Genomic DNA, 26,244 nt, shown 5'->3' on the forward strand with positions numbered 1-26,244 from the left:
TTTGAAAATTCTTCAAGCATACAGATTCCAAGTGGTATAAAAACCTGGATTAGAAATCACTGGGTTAAAAGCTTTGGAGCACTTTACTACAGCTGGAAGCCGGCAAATTGCTCAAAGTCTAACCAACCTGCTTCCTAATTAGAAAGCAATCCAAATGAGACAGTGCTTTTTTCTTATCTGCAGTAGTATAAGATTAAATGGTAAGTTCTTTTTTTGATTTAAAATAAATTAAAAAACAAAAAAAAACTGTACCTGTATTTGTAACCCAGTACCAGTATTGCTACATAAATTACAAGACGACCATATCAACTAATTCTGCTCTATCCCTTCCAAATTAAAATTCCCTTCCAAAATTAAAATACTCTGAAATGAGAGAAAAAAGAACTGCTCTTCAGTAATAACTTGAAAATATGGCTTAACTTTTAATATGGCTAATTCCTTTATGGAGAGATAGCTCGGCAATCATTGGAAATCACTAAAGTTTGAGAAAACACTAACATTTTCCAACCAAAGCTGCACATCAACAATAGGTATAACTAATCTATCTGGTGTAGTTATTTGAGTTGGGTCAACAGAACTTATCCTGTGGTACAGCTATTGTAGGACTCTTAAAAAAAAAAAAAACACTCACAAATCTCTAGCTCTCAAAACTGATAAAATGAGGAAGATACAATTCTCTACCAAAACAGTTGTCCTCGAGCAGATTGTTGTGTAGTGGGAGCTCCCTTCTGATTTATGGGAAGATAAACGTCTTCAAAGAGCAAAGAAACAGATTCTTATCCCTTGTCCTGCTGCAATTCCTGGTTTGTGCTCATCAGGGCATTAACCAATACAACATTATTTTTCTGCATTCTTTTCTTTTCTTTTTTTTTTTTTGAAAGTTTACAGCAAAGGGTACAGGATGAAAAAATACTTGGATTAAGGAAAATCTAACACTACCTGCACAGCAGCTATGTGCATTCCTGGAAGCTGTATACTGGCATGCAAAGGAAGATGAGAGTGCTCTTCTCAATCATAGTTTTGGATACTGGTAATAGGTGTTATTTCAGTCATGACAGGTAAAAAGATCCAAGGACACTAACATCACTCAAGCAGTTATAGACAAATGGCAGCCTCCTATGAATAAATGCAGTCAACTCTAAGCAAGCAGTGAAATGAAGGAGTGTTTATTTCCCCTTGGCCCTCCCACTGCAATTAATCTGGACTACCTAAACTCCAGTGAAACTAATTAATAGTTATTAAGGAACACGGTTAATGACATTGTGGGCATGCATCGACACAGGCACCCCATTTGTAGCTTTGCCAGAAATAATACATTTTTATGAGAGATAATTTGCTGACTAGATTGCTCACAACGTATTCTCTCCCTGAAGGGAATACCAGAATGCCAGGCCGTCTGCATGTACTGGAATATGCTGAGATAGTTCATTTACCTGTGATTGTTTACCATTTACAGCTTTTAGAAATAGAGCTGAAGCTAGGTTTAAGAAAAAGAAATTTAAAAATTAAAACAATAAAAACAACAAAACTCTACAGGACCAAAACACTGGGGGGAAAAAGTAAAGCTCCTCTGAAACAGAATCAAAGAATCATACACTCATAGAATAGTTAGGGTTGGAAAGGACCTTCATTCAACAGCATTTCATTTTAATTTAGCGGATTTTTAGAGCCAAAGATTGGGATATAAAGTTGGCAAAAGGTATAGAAACTTCTCAAGCATGATTTTATATAAACAGAGTTCATCCCTGAACTACATCATTTCCAAAAGAAAAAAGTCAAAATATTTTATGTGAAGACACTGCAAGAAATGTTGTAATACCTTTTTAATTCTATTTCTTCCTCTGGAAAAAATACTGCATTTTACCCTAAATTTGTCTATTTTCTTCTTCCCCAAAATATCCCCAGGTTTTGGCAAATACAAAATCTACCAAGATGTAATTAAAAGTTCACATGAATAGCACAAGCTGGTTTCCAATAGCCATTACCCAGAAATTCTATGCATTTCTGTATTTCTTATTATAACAATGGAAGAAAATTAAACTGAAAAGCCAAGTTCAGGACTTTGGATCTTCTGTACACCCTTAAAAAAAAAGAACAAACCAGCAAATACAGTCATTTAAAGCCCATATTTCAAAAAGATATATTGACAGAAGCTGTCACACTGTTTTTTTCTGAGTCCCAAATCTTGACCCTCTGATGAAAACCCAAAGGAGGGACCCAATACAATGGCATGGGTTAAAGTAGATGCCTATTTTATTATCCTTCTTACTACGTGTGCCATGAAAGATTTTTTAATATTATTTCAGAAATCTTAAATTTCAGTTAAATTGTAAAAAAAGTGTAGGGATCACTGCCTATTAAAAGTATTCAAAATGAAATTTTCATTATGTCCATCCTATCTCTGCCTTCATCAAAAATCATAAGAATAAATTCTTTCTGCTAGAAAGACTAGAAACAGAAGGCACAAAAAACCTATAAAAAAAAACAAACAAGAAAGTCATGCAAAGAAGCACGCTCAGGAAGAGTATGATATAGATCATAATCCTCCTGATACCTACTGTGTCACACCAAACTCACACAGTTTAGCAACAGAAATTATTCTATGAAAATGCGGGACAAAATTTTCCTTCTCAGGCAGAAAACTAGGGGGAATCAGACCAGAGGAGGAAGAGGCTCTCCCAATGACTCTAATTTCCCACAGATCTTTTTTATCTATAAGCTGTTCCCTGCAGAAACAGCACAAATCTTCAGAACACTGGAAAGCACAGTACAAATTTCACATATCATAATACAGCTACATGACAAGGACTGAATAGGTCTGGATTTGTTATTTTCCAGACCTTGAACACAATCCTCATTTAATGGCAACAAACACTGACTCCAGACCCTCAACAAAACTGAGAACGTCAGTCTGCAGATGCACAAATCCTTTAAACATGCACTTTGACTAACAGACTCCAAATTAGCTGCGTTGAAGCCACTGGAATAAATAAAGCAGGGAGCTTGTCTCACACATAACCTTTGGGTTAGGGAAGTTGAACCACAGTCTACTGTGAATGTCCAAATTTCATAGTTGATTCATTAACAAGCAACTACCACGTACACAGTTAAGGAGAATATTTGCGCCTACTTTGGTCTCCCATCGAAGGAAATTTATCCTTAGATGACTGTGCAGGCAAATGGAGGGAACAAAAAGTGAAGCTAAAGCTTTTCTTCTTCCCCTACCAGCATAAATAGAAGTTTCCTTTCACTTACTGATCACTATGCCCAAAATGAAATTTCTATAGTGCATGAAATCTCCACACTTGCTAAGAGAGGGGAACTCATCTCAGGTAGACCAAAATCCTTTATCTCCCTATCCTGCATAAGAGCCATGCTCACAAGCAAATTGGAGGCTTGACAGATTTTAAACCTACAGCAGTGTGCTGGTTTGATATTCACCACTGTACACCCCAGATAAAAACAAACACTTGTCATTCTTTCTGATTCAACACAGTAGATACAAGCCATCTTGATTCAGAAGGATAACTGAGCTTTTCATGTTTACTTAAGAAATCCACAAAGCCAGGTTAACATGAATTACTTCCCTTACTCTTTTGGAAAGCAGGACACTGCCCTACCTTACTTTTCCAAAGCAATTCATTTGAAATGCCACTGTTTTCCTGCAGGACAGATTCCAAAATACTCACCACCTCATGCTGAATAGCATGCAGAATGGATTATTATTATTACATAAATTTCTGAAGAGCTCGTCCCTCCATTGTGTTTGCAGATAACATATGTCATTTAAAGATAAACAGTAAAAATGAAAGAGGAATCCATAGTGCTTGATGGGAGGCAAGAGCCAAGCTAGAGACTATAATGGAAGTCTTTTTGTGACTGCAGTGTTTGTTGCTGCAAACAATGTAAGAATTCAGAACTCATGTGAAGTGTATCCTTTAGAGTTCCAGCTGTGCTGATGCACAGAGGGGGAAAAAGAAAAATCAAAAAGAATGAGATGTATCTGTTCTTCTACCATAAATAGGAAATGCAACCTAGATAGAGAGGGAGAAAATATTTATTCCAGGGTATATAATCCAGGTTATATAAAATCTGAAAGCATGACTGCTGTAGGAAAGACGAACATGAGATGCTTTTGGGAACCTGGATGGTCTGACTCAGTATGCCTCCTGCTTTGACTTGACATATAACCACATTTATGTATATCCAGTCTGAAAGGAACGTGAGCAAAATAATGTGAGGGAATAATGTTTCTCCTGACTGAGGAACACAAGCATATTCTTCTGGCATAAGGAGGCCTTGCACTTTAACCTCCCTCACTTCTAAGCAATGTGCAGTTTTGCTTCCTTTTTCTTTTCACATAGGCTTTCTGAAAGTACTAAGGCAACAGACATCCTACATAACCAATATCTGATGACCATGGCTGCACCAGTAGAAGAAATAGAAGAGAAGGGAGGCCCAAAAATAAAGGCAGAGAGGGAAAAGGAAAGGGACAGCTGAGAAAAAAATAAAATAAAATAAAATAAAATCAGTAAAGTCTGAAGTGGTAGCAAAAGGAACAGATGAGCCTGAAGAAAGCACTTTGTGATGCAGGATATTCTCAAAATAGGTATCACTATACAGCCAAGCAGTTGCAGCTTCGACAGGACCTTGCCACTTTCCTGTTTAATTCAGTCACTCCCAAGACATGCCGTCTACTTCTCTTTCAAGTTCAGACACCAGTAGGGAAGGGACATCTATGCTCAGAAAACTTTAGGGGCAAACCCATCGAAAGGCAATCAAAACAGCAATTTCAGAGACTCTCGGGCAGCCAGCCACCCCCCACCCACTATCTGAAAACAAATCCCTCAGGTCAAACGTTGTAAGACTCTTTCCTGACCTTTTATTCTAATGCAAACGGAGAAAAGAAAAACACTTCAAGTTCTTGTAGTGAAGGCAAGATATCTCTGAATAAAATACTTAAGAGCATGCTGAATATTCTTATCAGGCCTTGTTAATTAATTCTCACAATGCTTCTCACAAATAGGCACCACAGAAAGATTATATTACAGAGTAACCATATCAGTATCTATCCAGTGATAGACAATAAAATGGTCTAGCTAAAATATTTCTGTTTAAAAAAAAAAACTTTATGGGAAATTGACTTCCTTTCCTTTCCCTGCTTTAAAGACTGAGATTTTTAAGCTCTGCTTCACAAGCCTGAAAGTTATAACCATCCTGAACAATCAATGCATTTACACATACCTATTTGCCTCTTTGAAACATCCAGGCTGCAAGAAACTTTGACACTGCTAAAATGACAAAGACTACCTGTGAAACAAGTAAGTACTAGTACCACCTTGCCTTAGTGTTCATCTAAATCCCTCTTGATAAAAGCCCTTCTACAGCGCGTCACAGTGACACACAGCTATTATACAAAACACAAAGGTTTATATCAAGCTAAAAACTTTGTCTAACCCAAGTCCTCTTCCTTTGCTGTGTGATAGGCTACAGTTTGGGAGTTTTTAGAGATTTCAGTCATTAGGGGGTATATGAAGAAAAAGAAAATTCCTCTATTCTGTAAAGCTTTCCTTTTTATGATATCTTATGGCTGCGTGCAAGCAGCCATCTCCTGTTCTTTTCAAGTATCTTTATGGAGACTCCTGGGAAGATTTCCCCTGGATAAGAATGCTTTGAGGGGCTGTAAGTCAGACACACACTTCTAAGCCCTTCATGTCACCAGGGATCTGGGGAAGGAGCATTATCTCTCAAGACTATTTTGAAAGGGAAATCCACAGTGCCATCTCTGGAGCAGTTAACAGTTCTGAGGCCTCCCATTAAAGGCAATAATGACAGCCTGTCTGTTTCCCAGGCTTTTAAAGTGTTCTCTAATCAAACACACAGTGCAAGTGCACAGCAACCTCCCTAGATATTCTTACCGCATTTGATACTTCCTTATTTTATTCTGAGGCTCCACCTAATTAGTCATTTCTGAACAGGAAACATCCCATATCAAAAAACTCAGGCTCGCAATGGTAAACCCAAGCACCATAGCTATTTCTGACGCATTTGGCTGAACAAACGGCAAGAGGAAAAGTACTTTCAATGGAAATATGCCTTCTTTCTGTTGTAGCAAATCATCATGAACTGTCTTTATAGCAAGTTACAAGACACACGTTGGGCATCACAGCAATTCTTAATGGGATTCAAGTAGTGTTAAAGTTTGTGCAGAGTGTTTCCTCATGAAAGGAAATATATATTAAATGGAGAGTTCAATATTCTGTGAGAAATAAGAACACTGAGATGCTCATTTAAATATCTGATCGAAGAGTTCCAGTGCAAATGCAAACATGAAGTTAAAGTGAGTGCTGCAGAGACTTGTGCCTCTGTAGTTGACAGCTGGGTCGTCTAGAGCACAAGCCCAGCCTGGGAGAGGTTGGGCCTGCAGAGGAGATACCAGAGCAGTCAAGAAACTGCTGTTCAATGCCATGCAGGGGCTGCAGTTAGCCTGCCCGCACAGCAAGGATTTAATTAAGAAATTCCTATGAAGGACAGTTTTAGCATAAGACATATATTTTAGGAAACTTTTACTGATAAAAAAAAAAAAAGCATGAAAACAACAGGTTTCAATTTCATAGAAGACAGTAGAAAATAAAGACTAGTGCTAAAACCAGTGACACTATCATAACAAAATGACATATCAATTGACTGGTTCAAGTTCCAGCTTTCAGGACTACCTTGCCTCAGTTTGTACCTTCCTTGCAGAAGTTAAAAGGAAATTTTGCCCACATACACAGACTTCAATAACAATTCCCAAGAAGGACAACAGCCGATCAGTCGTGAGCAACCCAAAATATCCTGCTTCCTCATTAGACCAAAAAAATGTCCCAAGAACAGTTCACAGAAGGTACACAAAAGGTACCTTTTGTGACTGCCTCACAGAGACCAAAGGTCTCTGAAGACTGCCTGTCTGCAAGCCTCAGCAACCCCTGGCCGGCTGCCCAAGCAGCAGGCCTAGATGCACCCCTCTTCTGCTGCCCCTTTCCCAGAAGTGCCTGCACAAAAGCAGGGATGCCCACCAGATGTAAGGCAGCTCTCAGCAGTGGGACAGCACCAGGTCTGCCTCATCCTTCCCTGGACCCAGCAACCATTGACTATAGGGAAGGGAAAGCCCCACTAAAGCTCTAAGGCAGAAGTCACATATTTTCCATTTGGTTTTATGTCATATAAAATATAATCAGTCTTCGTTGTCATATAACCAGTTACACTAAAAGAATAAATAGTTCCCTGGAGATTATTTTATTTTAGTTAGGGGCTTCACCCCAGTATTTTCAAGATATGAAACAAAGGGAACTACAGAGGGTAAGAAAATGCAGCAGTTCTGCCTATGGACTGCCATTGCCCAAGCCTGATTAGCTGCTTCATTTTCAGTAGCTAAAAATATTCCTTACCACAAGAAGAATCTGCAATGACAGCAAAGGTTTTCTTGGATTTTACTTGGGAGAGTGGGCAGAGGTAATAGAAAACAGCACTGTCACCAAAAATTAAACATTCTGAGGCAGGAGTATTTATTTCTTTATTTTTTAATAAGAAGTCTGTAACAGAAAACCTGCCTTCTATTGAGGTTTCAAAGAAACAAAGATTAAAGGATTTTTCCAACTGCTCTTTCAAATCTCATGGAAAGAATTTCTTAAAAAACAGGAGTTTAATTTTGTTTGCATTTTCTGTTATACATTTTCTCAGGAGAATGATAAAGGAGTAAAGATGCCTACATGACTTTTCAAAGAACCATCATATTCTGCTGCTGAAAGCATTTAAAACCTAATAATGGATCTCTAATCTGTTACGGAATACATTCTGTGCTAGACGTAACCATTTTTGTGTATTAAGAAAATTACAGGCTCAGATCTCTTCTGTATGCTTTGCACTATACAACAACAGCAGCTGTAGCTACCCTAAATGCAGTCTGGTACTTTGGAGCAAGTAGACCCTTTCTCTTATTACAGTTTAAGGATATTCCTAAGTAGGGATACCAAGCTCCATCTGCATCACTGGCACTAAGGGCTGAAAGATCCTCTTAGGGAATTTTCTGTTTTCAGTCTCCCATGGTCCATACTTGGCTAGCTCTTGCTCGCTTCTGTGCAATAGGTGGCTATGAGCTTAGAAAAACATCTGATACTGACCTTAAATCTGCAAATAGGCCCTCCTTGGAAGAGCTACCTACTCTCAAACCAAAATCAAGACTCAGAATTCTGAACTCCACAGATCAGACCCTTTAAAACTTCTTTTTAGGAATTATTTGACAATCACTAGTAAAACAGGCAATGAATTTTTAAAGCTATGTTTTCTATAACTTTTACAGTCAAACTTAATACCTACTTCAGTTACCATAACAAGAGTTGCAACAGATGTTTTTTGGTTTAATGAAGACAGTCAAGGAGATTTATTGCCTATTTCTTCTAGAGGTGACAGTAATTTTCAACAAATAACTTCCCCCAGTATAGGCTTTATTTTTGTGCCTGCATTGAATACCATATATCAGACTAAGGTTCATTCTCTTAGGAATTAACTACTTCAAATCTTTACAGATCAGTCAAGTCTGCTGTGACTTAGCTGGAAGCAGTCACCCCAGTGACACAGTCCTGGTTGTCTTTCACTAGGCGGCTGAACATGCCTTCACCTGTGAAATGATCACCTGTGTCTGACCTAAATGGGTGTATCACTGAGAACACTCAGTGTTCCTTCAACTTTGCCCATGGTGCAGCTCTGATTTTGAAATTATTTTCCCATGGGCTGTACCTTTCAGAAATATGGACTCAGCTCCCACACAGGCAAAGCAGATAGTATATCATATGGACTGTTAATCAGAGATAGCTCACATCCTCTCAGAAGTTTAGAAAGAATCTAATTTTGACGCCACAATTATAAGAGGTTGTTTCAGGCTAAGTCCAGGCTGTTTCCACCATCATATGAAATAAATATGAAGGGACAAACCACAAGCAAAGTCCCAGCAGTGCACTCAGATTTACCCCTGCTGTCAGTTGGGAGACAATGGAAAATAGGAGTGGTGCTCCTTCCCTGTCCCACAGCTGTCTTTCCCAAATCCCAACCCTTCTCACTGGGTGGCAGCAATACTGGCAAGCTTCACAGAGCAGCCAAGTTCATCACTACAACTAAAGCTGATGCTGCAATTAGAGTCACTTGCCCCAGAACTTCCTTGCATTGCCTTGAACCATACTGCCTTTAAGCCCATGAATGTGAGAAGCTCCTCCCATGTGCAGGTTCTGACTCTGGAAAAATCAAGTATCATATTTCAGAAATTCCTGCAAAGGATTTCAGGTGACTACAATAAGCATAAGCAATAGTTCAATTTAATTGCTTTGTTGTACAAGATGCCCCCTCACAGAGCCTGAAGAGCCAAACTAACTTGAAAAGAAAGGAGAAATGCATCCCAAAGTGTGTGTATGCCATGCTCTACTACAACTACACATGGCAGGGCAGAGGAGATAAAGCTTGCATCATGTACCTACAGGTATCCCTACGACTGGATCGGGCTCATGTTCACAGTACTTATATTATACTGGTCATGGGTCTGGGCTAAATGCATGTGGGCCTGGAAAGCTTTTCTATGCACAAATTCTCAGCCTGCTTGTAAAAAATAACTATGATTTGCACTATTTAAAATCAAATAGTTGCCATGAGGTTACCTGTGGTCTAGCACCTCAGCTATAATGAGTCTGAGGATAAAGGCCAGGCAAAAGTTCACATGGTTATTGCTGGTTATAAGCTTATGCTTTCAGATCTCTATCAAGAGAAAGCAAGCAAGTTGTGGTCCTCATACAAAGTTTCTACGAATTGAAGAGAGCTGCAGTAGTATTTAATAAATTTAATAAATTAAAGCAGTAAAACATCACTGCATACAGTGATTTCTTGGAGATATTTATTCAGATTTCTGAAAAAAAAAAAAAAAATCTCAGTTCCTCAAAATCCTCACAGAAATAATTCTATTTTTTTAAGTAGATGGTCTGAGCTTTTAAAAATCACCAAATAGCTACTGTGTGTTATCAATGGTAACAAACATAATCAAATTCAAAAGTTCATATGCAATATACAGAAGGAAAAACTTCCAAAGAATTTACTACAATCATTTCAAATGAGGCGGATGGGTAGGAGTGTGCAACTCCTATGATTCAGTGAGTTAGTGCCAATATAGACTACAATTTTAGAAGCACTCAGCAACGTTGTACAAGAGAGGTCCCATTGTAGCGCACTGCATTAACAGCAGCAAGACCCTTGAGAATTTTCTGGGCCTTGTCAGCCCAGACTGCTTTGATGAATGGTATAAACAGAAGATGAAATAATCGCTCACTAGTTTACAAGCACTGAAGTACAGCTATTAAAGACTTCTAGTCTACTTTATGACAGTGGCACAGTCATGCTTGGCAAACAGGAAAGTATCTGAGCTTATGGTTGATTGTCAGACATCCCAAAATCCCGCGTTCATTTTATATCTCTGAGGCTTTTATACCTCCAAAGACCTACAGTTCTCCTTCCCATTGTATTTCCCTACAGAACACAACTGAGACTAGCAAATTTAAGGGATTTGTTCATCTGCTTGCAAGCACTTAGATAACAGCTTGTCATTCAAAAATGTCTATCAATTTTTCCTAGGTTTTTTTTTGTAGTTGGTTAATTATAAGACAAACCTTCAGTACTTCAAATAGAAATTTAACAGACCATTTTAAGGAAAATAAACATGAGATTAAACACAGTGAGCATACTGTCATTTTATGGTTGGACTCAATTATCTTAATGGTCTTTTCCAACCTAAATGATTCTAGGATTCTATACTTACGCTCTGTGTCTTGGGGACAAAGCTGGAAGAATCATCTGGGTCACTGATCCCAATTCTTTTCAATCAGAGGGGTCAAGAAGACATCAGTCCTGTGAACACCAAGGATTATTCCTAATCCTATTTTCCTAAATCTTCTACTACTGGTTTCAACATGTGGTTCACAAGGCAATCCAGGCAATAAAAAAACAAGTAATCTTTTGTTATTAATTTGATTTATGGCCCCTCTCAGGAACTTTCCTAGAGGTAGAGAAATTGAACACACTTGAAAACAACTGGCCTACAGCCGTCCCACAGTCTACAGTAAAAGACCAAAGGCAAGAAGCACAACGCAACTCAAGAGCAGAGCAGAGGAACTTCAGGTCCTCTTGCTGACCCCAACAATATCATAAAATGTGTTATATCAGAAAATCCTGAGAAATGGATCACAACCCACACAGTACAGAGAGTAAAAATGAAGTACCAGGTCCCCACTTACCTCACCAGGGACAAAAATTCCTTCACAAGTCCACATCTAGTTTAAACCATTTCTGGCTTAAGAAAATACAGTTTAGCAATAACAGAATTAAGTGACAAGTGTACCAGCCTAAACCACCAAATATCTCAAAGCTTCCCTTGGCCAACCTCGTACTTTGGGTGATCCAAGAATGACAGTGAAGAGAAAGGAGAGAAGGAAATAAGGAATGAAGTAAAACACATGCACCTTAAATTACATTTCAAGAGGAAAATCCCTTCTTGTGCCCTACAGACAGGTCAGGAAGAGGCATGAAGTATGTGATAACACTCCATGAACACTGGGAAGAGGAACGCCAATCCCAATGACACATACAGAGGCCACAAAGTTCTGTCTTCCTTACCATGCTAAACAAATCAGAGCTAAGCAAACATATGAGAAAATGCACTGAGACCCCCATCTCTCTTCACCTTGCAATTCTCATTCACCAGCAACCAGAGTTAGAGTCAAACTTCCACAAAATTCCCGCCTGACCCATTTGGTGGCCTTCTATGATGGGGCTACAGAACTGATGGACAGGGGTAGAGCAGTTGATGTCATCTACCTGGACTTCTGCAAAGCCTTCGACACTGTCCCACACAACATCCTTGTGTGTCTCTATGTTGGAGAGACATCAATTTGACAGATGGACCACTCAGTGGATAAAGAACTGGCTGGATGGCCGCACATAAAGAGTTGTGGTCAATGGCTCAATGTCCGGCTGGAGACCAGTAACGAGTGGTGTCCCTCAGGGATCAGTGTTGGGACCGGTCTTGTTTAACATCTTCGTCGCTGACATGAACAGTGGGATTGAGTGCGCCCTCAGCAAGTTTGCTGATGACACCAAGCTGTGTGGTTCAGTTGATACGCTGGACGGAAGGAATGCCATCCAGAGGGACCCTGACACGCTGGTGAGGTGGGCTGATGCCAACCTCATGAAGTTTAACCATGCCAAGTGCAAGGTCCTACACCTGGGTTGGAGCAATCCCAGGCACAGCTACAGGTTGGGCAGAGAAGAGATTCAGAGCAGCCCTGCAGAGAAGGACTTGGGGATATTGTTCGATGGGAAAATGAACATGGGCTGGCTTCACTGTGCGCTTGCAGTCCAGAAAGCCAACCGTAATCCTGGGCTGCATCAAAAGGAGTGTGACCAGCAGGTCAAAGGAGGTGATCCTGCCCCTCTACTCTGCTCTTGTGAGACCTCACCTGGAGTATTGTGTGCAGTTCTGGTGTCCTCAACATAAAAAAGACATGGAACTGTTGGAACAAGTCCAGAGGAGGGCCACGAGGATGATCAGGGGACTGGAGCACCCCCTGTATGAAGACAGGGTGAGGAAGTTGGGGCTGTTCAGTCTGGAGAAGAGAAGGCTGCGTGGAGACCTCATAGCAGCCTTCCAGTATCTGAAGGGGGCCTATAAGGACACTGGAGAGGGACTCTTCATTAGAGACTGTAGTGATAGGACAAGGGGTAATGGTTTAAAACTTAAACAGGGGAAGTTTAGGTTGGATATAAGAAGGAAATTCTTTCCTGTTAGGGTGGTGAGGCACTAGAATGGGTTGCCCAGGGAGGTTGTGAATGCTCCATCCCTGGCAGTGTTCAAGACCAGGTTGGACAAGGCCTTGGGTGATATGATTTAGCATAAGGTGTCCCTGCCCACGGCAGGGGGGTTGGAACTAGATGATCTTAAGGTCCTTTCCAACCCTAATGATTCTATGATAATTTAAAACTTAATCCAGGACCAGCATCCAGAAAATCACTTGACCTTCTTCTATATCAAGGTAACTAACACTCTCAACAAGTTCACTTCCTATATAATTTTTTTTCTATAGAAAAAGACAGAAAATCAGTTTCTTGTAAAATCTCATCAAAAAGAGAATATTATTGTGGGGAGAATGTAATAATCCTTTTTTAAGTCAATACATCTATCTTGAGACAACCTTCAATATACTTTAGAACATTTCAAGCAATTTTATCAGCATTTAGGAAGGAAAAAGAACGCCTTGAGGCCAGTCCTGTCAGCAAATATTTCCCATCTTCAGTTTAAATCCTAATATTATTCCAGATGAATGCATTGCAGGCACAATTTTTTAAAGCACTGTGAACACTCTATTACCTTGATGGCCACACTTTTCCCATGTGAGCCATTATTTGCAAATATGGATACCCTGGAAAATCTTTTGGAAAGAACACAGGCACATCGCATACTAACAACCCCTCATTAAGAAACTTAAAGGACATTTTAAAATTAGATTTATTAGACCAAGACCGAAATACATCTGCATTTGTCTGTCTCTATGGTTTCATGGAGTTAACGATTTTGTCATATCTGTTAGGAAACTTTGCAGCCAAAAGAAATTGATGTAATTTTTTTAAATATCAATATAACATCACTAGAAATACTAAAAAAAAAAAAAAGAAAAAATTGAAATTCACATGTATACAAACCTTTTTTCAGAAGCAATTTCATTTTCCCTCTTGCATGCTTATTTAAGTTTTAGATCAGCTTCCTCAGTTGGTTTGCATTTTATCAATGGAATCATAAGTTTTCCTATCGATTCTCAAGCTATTTGTTAACATTGTAATAACATGCTAAATCTTGAAGATCCCACTTAAAATTCTCAGCTTCAAGTGCATTTTCCAAAGGCCCTAAAATCTACAACTATTTCCCAGTTAATCTGGTAATCTGACAAGCTATTTGCAAATCATTAATTCAAAGCAAGCCTGAAGAGACAGAGATATATTTTTAAAAGACAGAATTTTCTAAATCCATGTATTTATTTGTATTTCCTAAGAGAAATACACTTCACAAAAAAAAAGTAGTTGGGAACACTTAAATGGCAAATTGACACAAGCCTTCATTTTGCCTTAAGGCACTTTCCAGGTGCACTGGACCCAACAGAGCCTTTCCCAGTGCCTTTCCAGCTGTCACTACGCTGTTCTACATTCAAAGAAATTCCTCCCATTTCTTCTTCAACTTCAAAGAGAACAATCTTATCTTATTAGTTCACCGAACTTACCCAGGAAGTGAACTGAGCAAGGCTGGCTCACACCTTTTTCCGCCTGTCCTTTGATCATCTTGTGACTTAGTTCAACTTGATTTTATCTAGGTAAAATGTCATGTATGATACATGTGTATGTATGATGCGTATTTTTCTCTCACTAAAGATGCAAAATAATTTATTTCCCTATTAATTACCCCACGTAACAGCTTATTCATTTATTTTTTTCAAAAACTAATTTCAGAGCCAAAACATCATACACATCCTGCTTCAAGCCACTCTTACAGCATCCTTTAGGAGACGTGCCACTTCCACTGACTCAGCGCAACCATCCAGAACTTCTCAAGGCAAGAGACAAGACTCCAGTTTACAAATAGTCTCCCTACAGGCCAGCAACAATAAAAGACAAGTTAGCAGAATTATTAAAATCCAGTTTAAAGCCCCACTGCAACTATGAGTGCTGGACATGAACTCCCAGTTTTGATCAACAAACTTTGCTTCTTGCATACCTATCGGGTGCTTTTCGGCATGTTGAAATGCCTAAAGGACAATGACTCTTGGAAGATAATCAGCACAAGAAAGAAAATAAAGGGGCATTAATATTATGACAATACATTATCTGCCTTCTAGTTGATAGACATTTTCTGAAGTATTTTTTTGATCAAATTACCATTTTATTCTGAATGCATTTCACTGCCAGCATTGCGAGAATGCACTATAGCAAATATAACTGACCACCGCTGTAATTTCTTTTTCACATTCCTGATATTTTGCCATTCTTTAGAGCTACTGTGATGCTCTTAAGGAGCACCGTGGGCTTCTTGTCCACATGTGTTCTCCATTTCCTTATAATGTCAGAGATACACAGCTTTAAAGGTTAAAATCTAAAATAAAATAAAATAGGAAAATTACCCATCGTATCAGTGAAAGCAGGATGAGAGACTTAATTCTGCAATAGAAACCCCCCAGGCTCACTGCAGCAGGTAACACAGAGGAACCCTCGTGAAACTTAATTTCCTCTGGCGGTGACTAAAAGGCAGCAAGTCTCCCAGAGACACACATTTCATTTCCATAATGCAGTTCCATTTCTTTTAATGTAAAAGGAAAAGACAAAATCTTCATTTTCTCATGTAGATATAGTAACCATTTACAAACCTTAGAATATGCTCTGAAAAGACATCTGTGTACTGGTGCCAACAGATGTCATCACGATGATTAAAATGCAGTGGAAATAGAATAATCCAGCAAATCACAAAAAGCATGCTCATAAAATCTATTGCATTGAGCAGTGGCAGGGAAAGGGGGAAGTAGAGGGGGAATACCATGCTACCAAACAAGAGGAGGTAGCTGAAAAAGGCTTTGGAGAAATTATTTATGTTTCCAAACCTCACTAGGAAGTAGAATGATGAGTCTGCTATCCATATAAAATGAGACATGGTGGGAAGTGAGGAGATGGTTCTGAAAAGAACAACCACAGACAGGAAAGTGTATGTCTCACCCACCCAGATGCCTTTGAGAAAGGACCCCAGGCATAGATATACCAGCTACAACTGTACCGTCCCTGGCTTGGCAATAAGACACTAAGAACAAACAAAATGGATAACAGAAGAAAGTCCTTCCTTACATAAATATTAGGTTGCTGAAAAAATAATAATAAGGAAAGACAGCAAACTGCCTTCTGAGAATTAGGTTTGCAGATTTGAATCAAAAAGAATCAGGCATTTCTAGTCATGTATTGCCCAGATGACTCTGAGTTTTAGCTGACATTATGTTTTATTTTTAAGCAATGGTGTAAAAGCAAAGAGGACATTGAGACTTCTTAAGGCATTGAGCCTTAAGAAACCCAGTTGTGAACCAATCCTGACACACCAGAGCCTCTGCCACAGGCAGAGAAGGGAGAGAAAGATTACTCCAACCACCTGCTTTCAAGAAGGCTGTCTCTAATCGCGCTTGACAATAGCACTTCGGCTTGCCTGCACAGCTGACTTTGTGAGTAGGAATCCAGAGGCAAGGCAGGACCCACTGGCTGCTGAAGCCCTGTAACACATTTAATGGGTGCACTAACCACATAGCTGAAGATACTGCTTGTCTAGAAGCCTTGCTGGCAGACTTTCCTCCCAAGTGCTCCCTAAACACTATCACATACAGTCCATCAGCATTCTTACAATTTGATAGTTTTTTTCTAAGGGAAAAGAAAAATAATAAAACTGAAAAAAAATTAATCCCAACCTAGGTAGTGCTGAAACGTGAAATTATTTTTCATGCTGACTATGCATCACTGTAATCCAGATGTAGGCACTCTAATTTCAAGCCGCCCAGAACAAGTGACTTCTATAAGCAGAGGCTGAGTGAACCTCAACTTCTGCTAGACCATATCTTTCCCTATCTTGTCCTGTGAGCACACTTTGGAAATACCTTTTCTTCTCCCAGGAAGTGAAATGCCTGCCACAGGGTGATTATTTGCAGACTGATTACTTGCTAGCGTTGTGGCAGCCCTGCCCTTCTACAGCCTCTTCAAAAATCTAGACCCATGCTGTGCAAGCCTCTTGCTCTGACCAGAGGAAGCCCAAACTTTTTCTGTTTGGGTCACTAAGTCCTAGCTGTATCAGAAAAACTGTTACTTCCACAGTAACTGAAGCACTTCAGGACAAAAGCAAGCTGAAAGAAAAGAAAAAGTTTCAGTAAAATAAAGTTAAAGCCAGTAATTGGGTTGTTCCCATTTATTTTTTGTGCACTTCAACATCCTAGCCCTCTGTGTTTTGACCCTTACAGACATCACATTCTAAATTTCTTTTCTCTGAGTGTGTCAGATAACTGCTATCATTCCAAAAATGTGCTCCAGTAGGATACAAAGTGGACAAAACATTGGTCCTTTAGATTAAAATGTAGCTAATATTCCACACAAGAGAATGCTTAATTTATACTAGAGTTTTCTTTGGGGTTCTAAAGGATTTTTTAAATAGGAATAAAATTAAGTCAAGTGTTTGCAAACACACAGAAAAAACACTGAGAGGCTCAGTCTCTCTTCTTTTCACCATCCCAAGTTATAACTTTATCCAGGAGCAGAGAGGCTAAGGAAACAAAGGGCTATAAATATGCTGCTCTAGATAATTACATGGTTTCACCACTGAAATTCTTACCAAGCAGCAAATAATTGGTATTTCCTAAGTATTAAGTAATCCTATAAAGCTGAGTTATTTACCTGCTGACAAAGACAATCTTCATGAAGTTTTACAAACATTCACTTATATGGAAAATCTTTTTATTCACTTTCTAAATAAGAACAAAACAGATTATCAGAAGATATTGAAATATTCCATCAGCAATGCTACTACTTAAAATCTCAAAGATTCAGATAAGTAAGTTAAAAAGCAGAGGATTAAATGACTGGACTGAGAAACAAGATCCATAATGAGATGCTGGACCTACTGGGAGATTTTTGGTTTGAGCTTGCTGTATTTTTTAAGAGAGAAAGTAATTTCTTAAATATTGTTCTGTTGAATATAGGGGGAAGAAAAAATGTTTTCTTACTGTTCTTTTACTCTATGAACGCTTGCTAAGGGAATAGTTTGTCAGTAAGGTCAAGCAGCAGAAACCCTGCTGTGTGTTTTAATGTAGTCAAACACCACTTGAAATTAATGCCTCTTGGTTCTTTATACCTTTAAGCACTGGCAGTTTATACTTTCCAGTGTTAATTCTTACTGCATATCTGAATATGTAATAGGCAAAAGGAAAAAAAAATAGACAGGCACCAACATGCCACAACAGGGTCAAAGAAACAGAACTTCACAAAAGCAGGGCTAGTACAGACAGTATCTATCTTTCTAATAAGACATACCTTTAAGGCTATAAAAAGCACTCCAAACCCACAAACCTGAATGTAGTTTCAAGCACAGCAGTCAGGTCTCCAAATTATAATTAAATGCAAGCCATTAGGAAAAACATAGAAGAAACCTTTTCAACATATTTCTCATTTCAGATATTTATTGCCTTAAAGTTATGTAAATGAAAGAAAACTTGGCATAGTAGCATATCATTATTATCTCCCTTTGAAATTATTACAGATCTACATATGATATAAAATGAGGTTCTCAACAAGTTGCATTCTATTGAACAGTCTCACTTCAATTTTCTCATGGACAAGAATTCTAATAGCCAAAGAGCCACACTAAGTATTAGCATCAGCTGGTCCCTTTCCTCAATGAAGAGTAAAATGGCAAGGATTCTCAGGATGGCACCTGGATTTCAGCTTCAGAGCTCACATTTCTTTGTGGAAGGTAGTCTGCATAACTTGTATGTGCCATGTGTCTAAAATGTTTCATTCCTTAGTCTGAAACCTGGTGTCTTTTAACAGGTTTCTAAATGGGAAGAACCACACAGCATTTCTGTATGTAAGAAAAATCACTACAAGTTCTATTACATGAAATAAAAAAACAAAAAAAACAAACCCTGTCAAAATGCAAAATTGAACATGTAAGCCATTTTTCAAAATCATCTCAAATATATATAAATTATGGAAAAATCTTTTGCCAGAAAAGCAGTAACTGTGTGAGCCATTTTCATTCTACTATACATACATTATATATGTTTGCTAAAAGAGTATATATATGCAGATGTCTGGTTTTATGTGAAAGTGTCCTGCTAGAATGAATATATATATATGTGTGTGTGTGTGTATATATATATAAAAGACTCACACAGCCATGATTCCAACAATGCATTTTAAGTAAATTTTTTCTGAGGGGCAAATTGAAAAAATACCTCTAAGCATGAGATGACAGAGACAAATAAAGACACAACAGGAGTTCCCCTCAGAGGGAACTTATTATGAATAAAAACATGAAGAACTTCTTGATCTTTGCCTAAAAAATGAACATGGGTTTGACTATGTTCCTCTGAAGTGGCAAGTTAAATCTGAAGGAACTATTTCAGCCACACTCTTAGGGTGCTGTAGTCTTATAGGCAGGCACTATTGCCATTCTATAATTAGGCTTTGAGACTTTGTTTAGTTTTCCTTCCAGTAAATGACTAGTGTAAGCCATAAACAGTTTTAATAAACACGACAATAACCCCTCTGTTCAAAGAACATGTACTTTTAACTGCTTTCACAGTATGGCTCAACCATAGCATGATAAATCACATCACAATATTAAATTCATCTCATTCTGCATGAAGACATAATTTAAAATGTAATATTAGACAGTCAATCCTCTAATCATCTGTAGCTGGAAGATTCTGAACACAGAAAAGCTCAATGCATATTCTCTGCTGGACACATTACAGTAAATCTAGCAATTAAATTATTTGTATGGAATATATGGGCATACATATATACATGCATATATACAGATTGTATTTCACAATTAAGGACCATTTTTTTTCACCATTATTTTAACTAGATCAGGCTGAGGCAGTTTTGTATACTCATTTCACATTTACATTTCACATTTACAGATCCTCCTCCACAGTAACGACTGAGAAAAGGTGCCACAGACAAACAACGCACTCAGAAAAATATTTTCTTCAAGAAAAAAATGAAATAAAAAGAGAAACAGAAAGAAAATATTTAATCTTGAAACATATTTGCTAATATTTTTATCAATATTGCTTATTTCTGATCATTTGGGATAATTTCTAACATGTTGGCTAATGATGTAGCATATTTTTGATGATGAAATCCTAGAAAAAGAAACCCAATTGCAGCTACTTGATAAATGAGCAGGATCGGCAGCAGGATTAGTGGGAAAGACCACTGGGTACTCAAAAAAAATTGTAGCCTACCCCGCAGCTACTCTTGTGCACAATACCCTTAAAACAGATGGGTGACCCACACCCAACATGGAAAGAACAGTATTAGCAAGTCCATATATTAGAAGAGAGAGAAGAAGTAAGCTTAACCTCTTATGCAGATGGAAGGGGGGGAGTATTTCAGACAAAATCCTTCTAACTGGAGCAGGACTCTCTGCTCCAAACAGCTCACTCACATCGATGCTCCTGGTGTTTCCACAGGAACACCACAGGACCAACCAACCAACCCTTACTACCTTGGGATGCTAAGCTGTGAGCCCAGGGAGTACCTACTGCTTCCTCTGACTCCTCATTGTCTGCTGCACCCCAATGCATGGGGGTTGGTCCCCAGGCAGCTCAGCCCCACCTGAACTGGCAGAAGCCTCTGCAAAAGCAAAGAACATGGCTGGGATGGAACTAACCCAAACAGATCCTGTAAAAAAAGACCTAAGCCGTAGCAGGGACGTGGGTGCCAGGGACGGCCTCCCGAAAGTACAAAATATTTGGCACCTGCAATTAAATTGTGACCAGAACCTCAAGAGCCATGGCTACAAAGTAACAAATCATAGATGTAAAGAAACAACAAAGCAAAGGGGTATTTGGATGTTTGCCCCCAGTCTGTAGCCTGCCTTCATTCTCAACACCAAACAGACTCCTTTAAAGCCTATTGACTCCTTTCCTACCAAAGATACCTGCAGGTCCTTGGTTTTAGCATAACAAACATACAGGAACAATTCTATGATTCTATGAATGGGAAGAGATGGACATTTTAATTGAATGTTTTCTTTAGCTCTGCAAAATACTCCAGTTTGTAATATACTGAGCCATGCAACTACAGAGCACGAAAACGCAACCACGATGAGACAATGGTGTCACAGATGTCTCCGCTGTGGCAGTCCTTAACAGGCCTTGGTCTGGTCTCAAAGGGCACAAGGAGGTAAAATCTTTAAGCCCATTCACCCCACGGAGCAACAGCTTTTAACTGCAGCAAACTAGTACAGAAAACAATGTGTAGTCACACAGCAAGGCCTCTCTGACCATGGGAGGGATCACCACCCTTCATGCTTCCTGGCTGGTTTTTAAAAAGTGTTGATAGCTCAGATAAAAGCTAGAAAAAAATTATGTAGCAATATGTGCTCAGAGTTCACCTGTCAAAAACTGCCAAACAAGACCCCATACCCTGATGAAAACGGTGTGAAATCTGCGTTGAAGCAAGCCACATCAGAAGAGCAGATAAAGGTAAAGTTACATTACAATGAAAGACTTAAGAGAAACCACTGGAGAAAAATCAATTGACAGTATATTGATATAAACCAATCCTCTGCTATCTGGCAGATAGTAATTTTGCATTTTTTGTGTGTTTTACATTAGGAATCTAGGTACAGCCTATGATTTCTAGCTAGGCACCAAATTCCCCAATCTAATGCAGTCAAATCAATAAAGCTCTGCTTTGCAAAAAAACTAATTATTTGTATATGCAATATTTTATGAATTTTTATCTTATTTTTTGTTTCTATTTCTTAAACTTCCCTTTCCTTTCCCTCTACTCTTCCATTCTGATATTAAAACATCCTAACTCTAAAAGCAACCTTTACTTCTGCAGCATGTGAAACTATAAGCTCAACAAAACAAAATGACTTCCTCCACATTTACACAAACACCTATGTGACATAGCTTCATATGGTGCTAGACCTGGGCTTACCCAATGGCAAGGAAAGGGTTATCACCATGCCCAGGGGTATCTTTTCACAGCTGTTGTCCCCTTCTATATTTAATAGCCACCTAAAATCTCAAACAGAGAAAGTAGTCTTTTAACTGAAGTCTTAAGTCTGTATTTTGCCAGGACACAGCTTCTGGGCCATCTGTGGCTTTCTGGTCAGGGACACTTGCACTACTACTCAAGTAAGAGTCCCAGGCTTGCAAAAAGAGCTATGTGCAAATACCGTGAGACACATGCACAGACACAAGCATACAGTCACACCACTCTGCAGTTTCCTGCCACTGGGCAATGCACATATGACAAGCATAGCTTTGCTTGAGATTTTAGCCAGATAAATAAATGTAAGAATAGCAACATAGCTGCTGAGTCCTGTTTTCCATGTCTGTATTTCACCTTCATTATCTACACATCGATCAGCTTACACCTTCTTAACAAATAAAACTCTTAGAAAGCAACAGTTGTAGTAACATGAAATATATGTGCTGAACCAAGACAGGTCAAGAACTCTGTGCTGATCTCTCCTCCACGATATCCAGTTACACGGTGCATGGGAAGGTTCAAAGCTTCACCAGGAGAGGTGCAGGGGTGGGGGGGGAGAGGAAGCCCTTCTTTACCAAGCATGTGGGTCAAAAACTGGAACAGGCTTCCTACGAAGGGGGTCAGTGCCCCAAGCCTGTCAGTTTTTAAGAGGCATTTCCATTTTTGGTCAGCCTTGAATTGGTCAGGCAGTTGGACTAGATGATCATTGTAGGTCCCTTCCAACTGAAATAGTCTATTCTATCTACTCTATTCTACGCCAAGTATGTATCATTACCAAGTCCTACTGACTATGATAAGAGATCAAATTCACCCAATGGTATACAACACAGATATCCAAAAAATCAGCCGCTCTGAGTTGCTCTGAAACCACAGCAGCATGCTGACAATAAACCCTTTTATGGAACACCATTCTTGCTCTCAAATCACATACTGATTTTCCAAATCTGTTCTGGTTTCCAGAGCTGACAGCATTTTAACATCAACAAGCACACATACAAGGCTGCCCAAATTAGAAACAATTCATTTGAAATTGCTATGCAGAGAGAACAGCAAGTTTCAGCTCCAGGAAATCTACATAGATGTGCAAGCACCATCCACTGAGAAACCAGGCTTTAAAGTTTCACAGTTTCCAAGTAACTGTCTCCTTTGGATCCCTTCTCCAAAGAGCACTCGGAGTATTAGCTTTCCTATGCCCCAGTTTTGACTTATAGCTAAGTATTCCACCTCTAAAAGCAGCATTTTAGAAACTTACATTTTAGCTTTATTTGTTTTTTAGTTTAAACATAAAATCATGTTTTCAAGCCCAGCTAGAAACTTGTTTGCCACCCATATATCATACACACAGTCCCTTTTCAAGACCAATGGCAGGCTCAAAAATCCCAATTTGAACTGAAAGCTTTAAATTGTTTCTCATATCTTTGAGCTTATTTGAATCCTTGAATCACAGAAAGGTTACCACAGTACTAGCCTGAATACACACCACACACAAACAAGCACTTATTATCTCACATTTCAACCACTTAACAGAAACTGAGCACATAGCTCTTTTGGAAGCAAAGATATAATTTAACATCATGTCTGTGATTTGAGCTCATTTCCTTAACACCATATGAAAAGAACAATGATTCCCCATGTATATTTTCTCCCATGACAGCCAGTGAAAAAGCAATTTTTCCTTCAAGTAATTCCCGCATACATAAAAGCAATATTCTACAAAATGTGATGACTACTTGCAAGCACAGACAAAAGTCCTATTTTATGTGTACACTAGGGTCTGTTGATTCTTTACTGTTACATCCCTTGCCACTGAAGTTCCTTCCACCCACTTGCTACACTTTGTTATAGAATATGAGTTTGATGGGGCCAAAGCAACCTTTTTAATTCACAGCACAACAGGATCTTGTTTCTGCAATGTATATTAAAATGAAAGACAAGATGGAACACAATTTACATTTTGTTAATTACTGCTCTCTGGCACCATTAACATGAGTGCCCACCTTTGAAAAAACAGGATCGCTGCATTTTATTTATCTATTTCAGTCATCAGAAACTATCACAGTAGTGCCCTTATCTCTCTAAAGTCCCTAAAGCTTGTTTTCAAAATCTTATGACACTTCCCAGCATCTTCCAGCACTGAAAACTATTTATGAAAGGCAAGGTACCTTCTGTTTGGCTTTTACTTTTGCAAATCCATTGCTCCTACCAAAAAAATCCTATAGTTCCTACCCATGCAGAAGTTCTCCAACTGCACAATAAATGCATGTTAAAGACTATCTCCATCAGTAATTAAAGTCTTGTTACTGTGTAACAGACATTGTTACACGGAAGGATGACTTTCTATAACTTTACTAGCACAGTATCATTGAAATGAAGGTCCTTGCTTGCAGCATTCTTTTACAAGGACTTAAGGAGTAATTTACCATGTCATCTCACAAGACTCTGCAAAAGACACTTCAAATAAAAACAATATTTGTGATTGGTTTGCTTGCGTGAACTATTCTGGCAGTAGTATCACAATGGTCTATTTTTACTCCAAATTGGTTTTTACTATAAAAAGTTCCATCACTATGAAACTAATGCTTGTAACATTGATTTCCATGGTGCTGCTTAGCAATTCACTGCAGAAGAATAATGTGGGTGTCAGGGCATTTTATGTAGCAGCAGCAAGATCCTACAAGCAGTCTGGGCAGCAGATTTGCTCCAGGTTATTTTGACTACTATAAGCAATATTATACCAAAATGAGAAGGACATCCGTACAATGCAATACAATTAGATTTTGAATAGTCAGAATGACACCAAGTAACACTGGGCAGAGAGACTCCGCTCAGTAAGAATAATGTGGTAACTTGTACATCCTGTGGATCATTCTGTCAGCAAGTTGCATAACCATTTCAAAAGTAGGAAATTAAATCTTAAATAAAAAAAAGACCTGACCTGAACCAACAAAGGAAGCCAGGAAATTGAGCAAGTCTGATACTCTTATCTTGGCTCTCCCACTGTGGCAAGCTTTTACTCACAGATAGGATCATTTTGCAGTCCTCCCAAAAGAAGACACATTGATATGCCTTAATCAAGCAGTGACAGAGAACAAGTTCTCTTTGGAATTGTGACATCCATCAACCACTTCCTGAATTCTCCAGTGTGGGGTCAGTTCATCAAAGAGCAATTCTAATTGCAATGGGCACATGAGCCCAGAAAAAGTATCTTGGAAGAGACAGTAAGAAATATCTTTATTTACATATACTCAGGCAGCACAAAGATTTTGTATCAAAAAGATTAAAAATCTGACCAGAGTCTTTTCTGTGGGTCCATCATGGATTTTCAATAGAGAAGTTTTGTTTTCATAACAGTCTTCAAAAATGCAATATGAATCTTCAAGGTTAGCAAATAAACCAATTAAAAAAGAAAAAATAAATAAAATCCTAGTGGGTCAAGAATGCTCCAGTTCATGCTTTTCTGCTTTCAACAAAACTAAGCAAAGGGACTCCATCAACAGGACTGTCAGATCACAGGGCACTCAGAATAGTTTCATAAAGTTTTAGTGCTGAGAAGAGACATTGTTGAAAGCAATTGTTCAGCCAGCCAACTACTGTCACTTCCATGAATATGAATAAGCTCCAGTATAGGACACTGAGCTTTGCAAATGTATCCAATTGTTCAGAGTTAATCTTTGCCAATAAATCAACACATTATTATTTTTAGAGATTTTTATTTTCCTCTGGTGGGTAAAGTTTTGTTTTAAAATCCCTTTCTTCCCAGTTTCATAAAGGGCTTTTCCATACTGCCTTACTAAGCTTCCAGAGCATCAGGAGGAATCCTACTGTTAACAGGATTAGACCCTTAAAAACGTGTATACTGCTCTTTCTCCTGAGTGCATGTGATACTAACTAGCACCTACTCCAAGGGAAAAAAAAAAAAGGCAGAAGAAATTGTTCAGAGTTCATGAACATTAACATTTGGTGTAATTTTGTAGCCATAATTTACATGTACACAACTCGGCATAAATACATATGGATTAATGCAAATTTTCATACAGGGTAAGATTCATTCTGTGCTCTGTAGAACTAAGGGTAAGGCTGGTGATGAATCATTTTTTAAAATATTCTAGTCTAGGTATATAAATAGCTCTCTGTTTCTAGAATAATTACTACTGAAAAACACAGCTTCTGAAATTACCTAGGCCATAATTAACCTTGGCTTCATTAAATCACAAATAAGTCTTATTTGTAAAGGCAAGCTGATTAATTTAAGCGTCTTCCTTTGGGAAAAAAAAAAAAAAAGAATAAAAAAAAAATTTGACGTGATTTATCTACATAGCTACTTGTCAGATCTTGCAAACTCTGTGAGGGTTTTCAGCCCGCGTTACTGGGCTA

At 38.6% G+C, this 26,244-nt stretch overlaps 1 protein-coding gene across 3 annotated transcripts in view; it reads right to left on the bottom strand.

The window, feature by feature from the left end:
• The window catches only part of GRID1 (glutamate ionotropic receptor delta type subunit 1), a 593,210-nt gene that overhangs the window by 501,544 nt on the left and 65,422 nt on the right, over positions 1 to 26,244 (bottom strand). The window lies entirely within an intron of this gene.

Source organism: Pezoporus occidentalis, unplaced genomic scaffold (genome assembly GCF_034315485.1).
Source record: "Pezoporus occidentalis ecotype Australia unplaced genomic scaffold, CSIRO_AGI_Poc_V1 ctg41, whole genome shotgun sequence".
In the NCBI taxonomy this organism is placed as follows: Eukaryota; Metazoa; Chordata; class Aves; order Psittaciformes; family Psittacidae; genus Pezoporus; species Pezoporus occidentalis.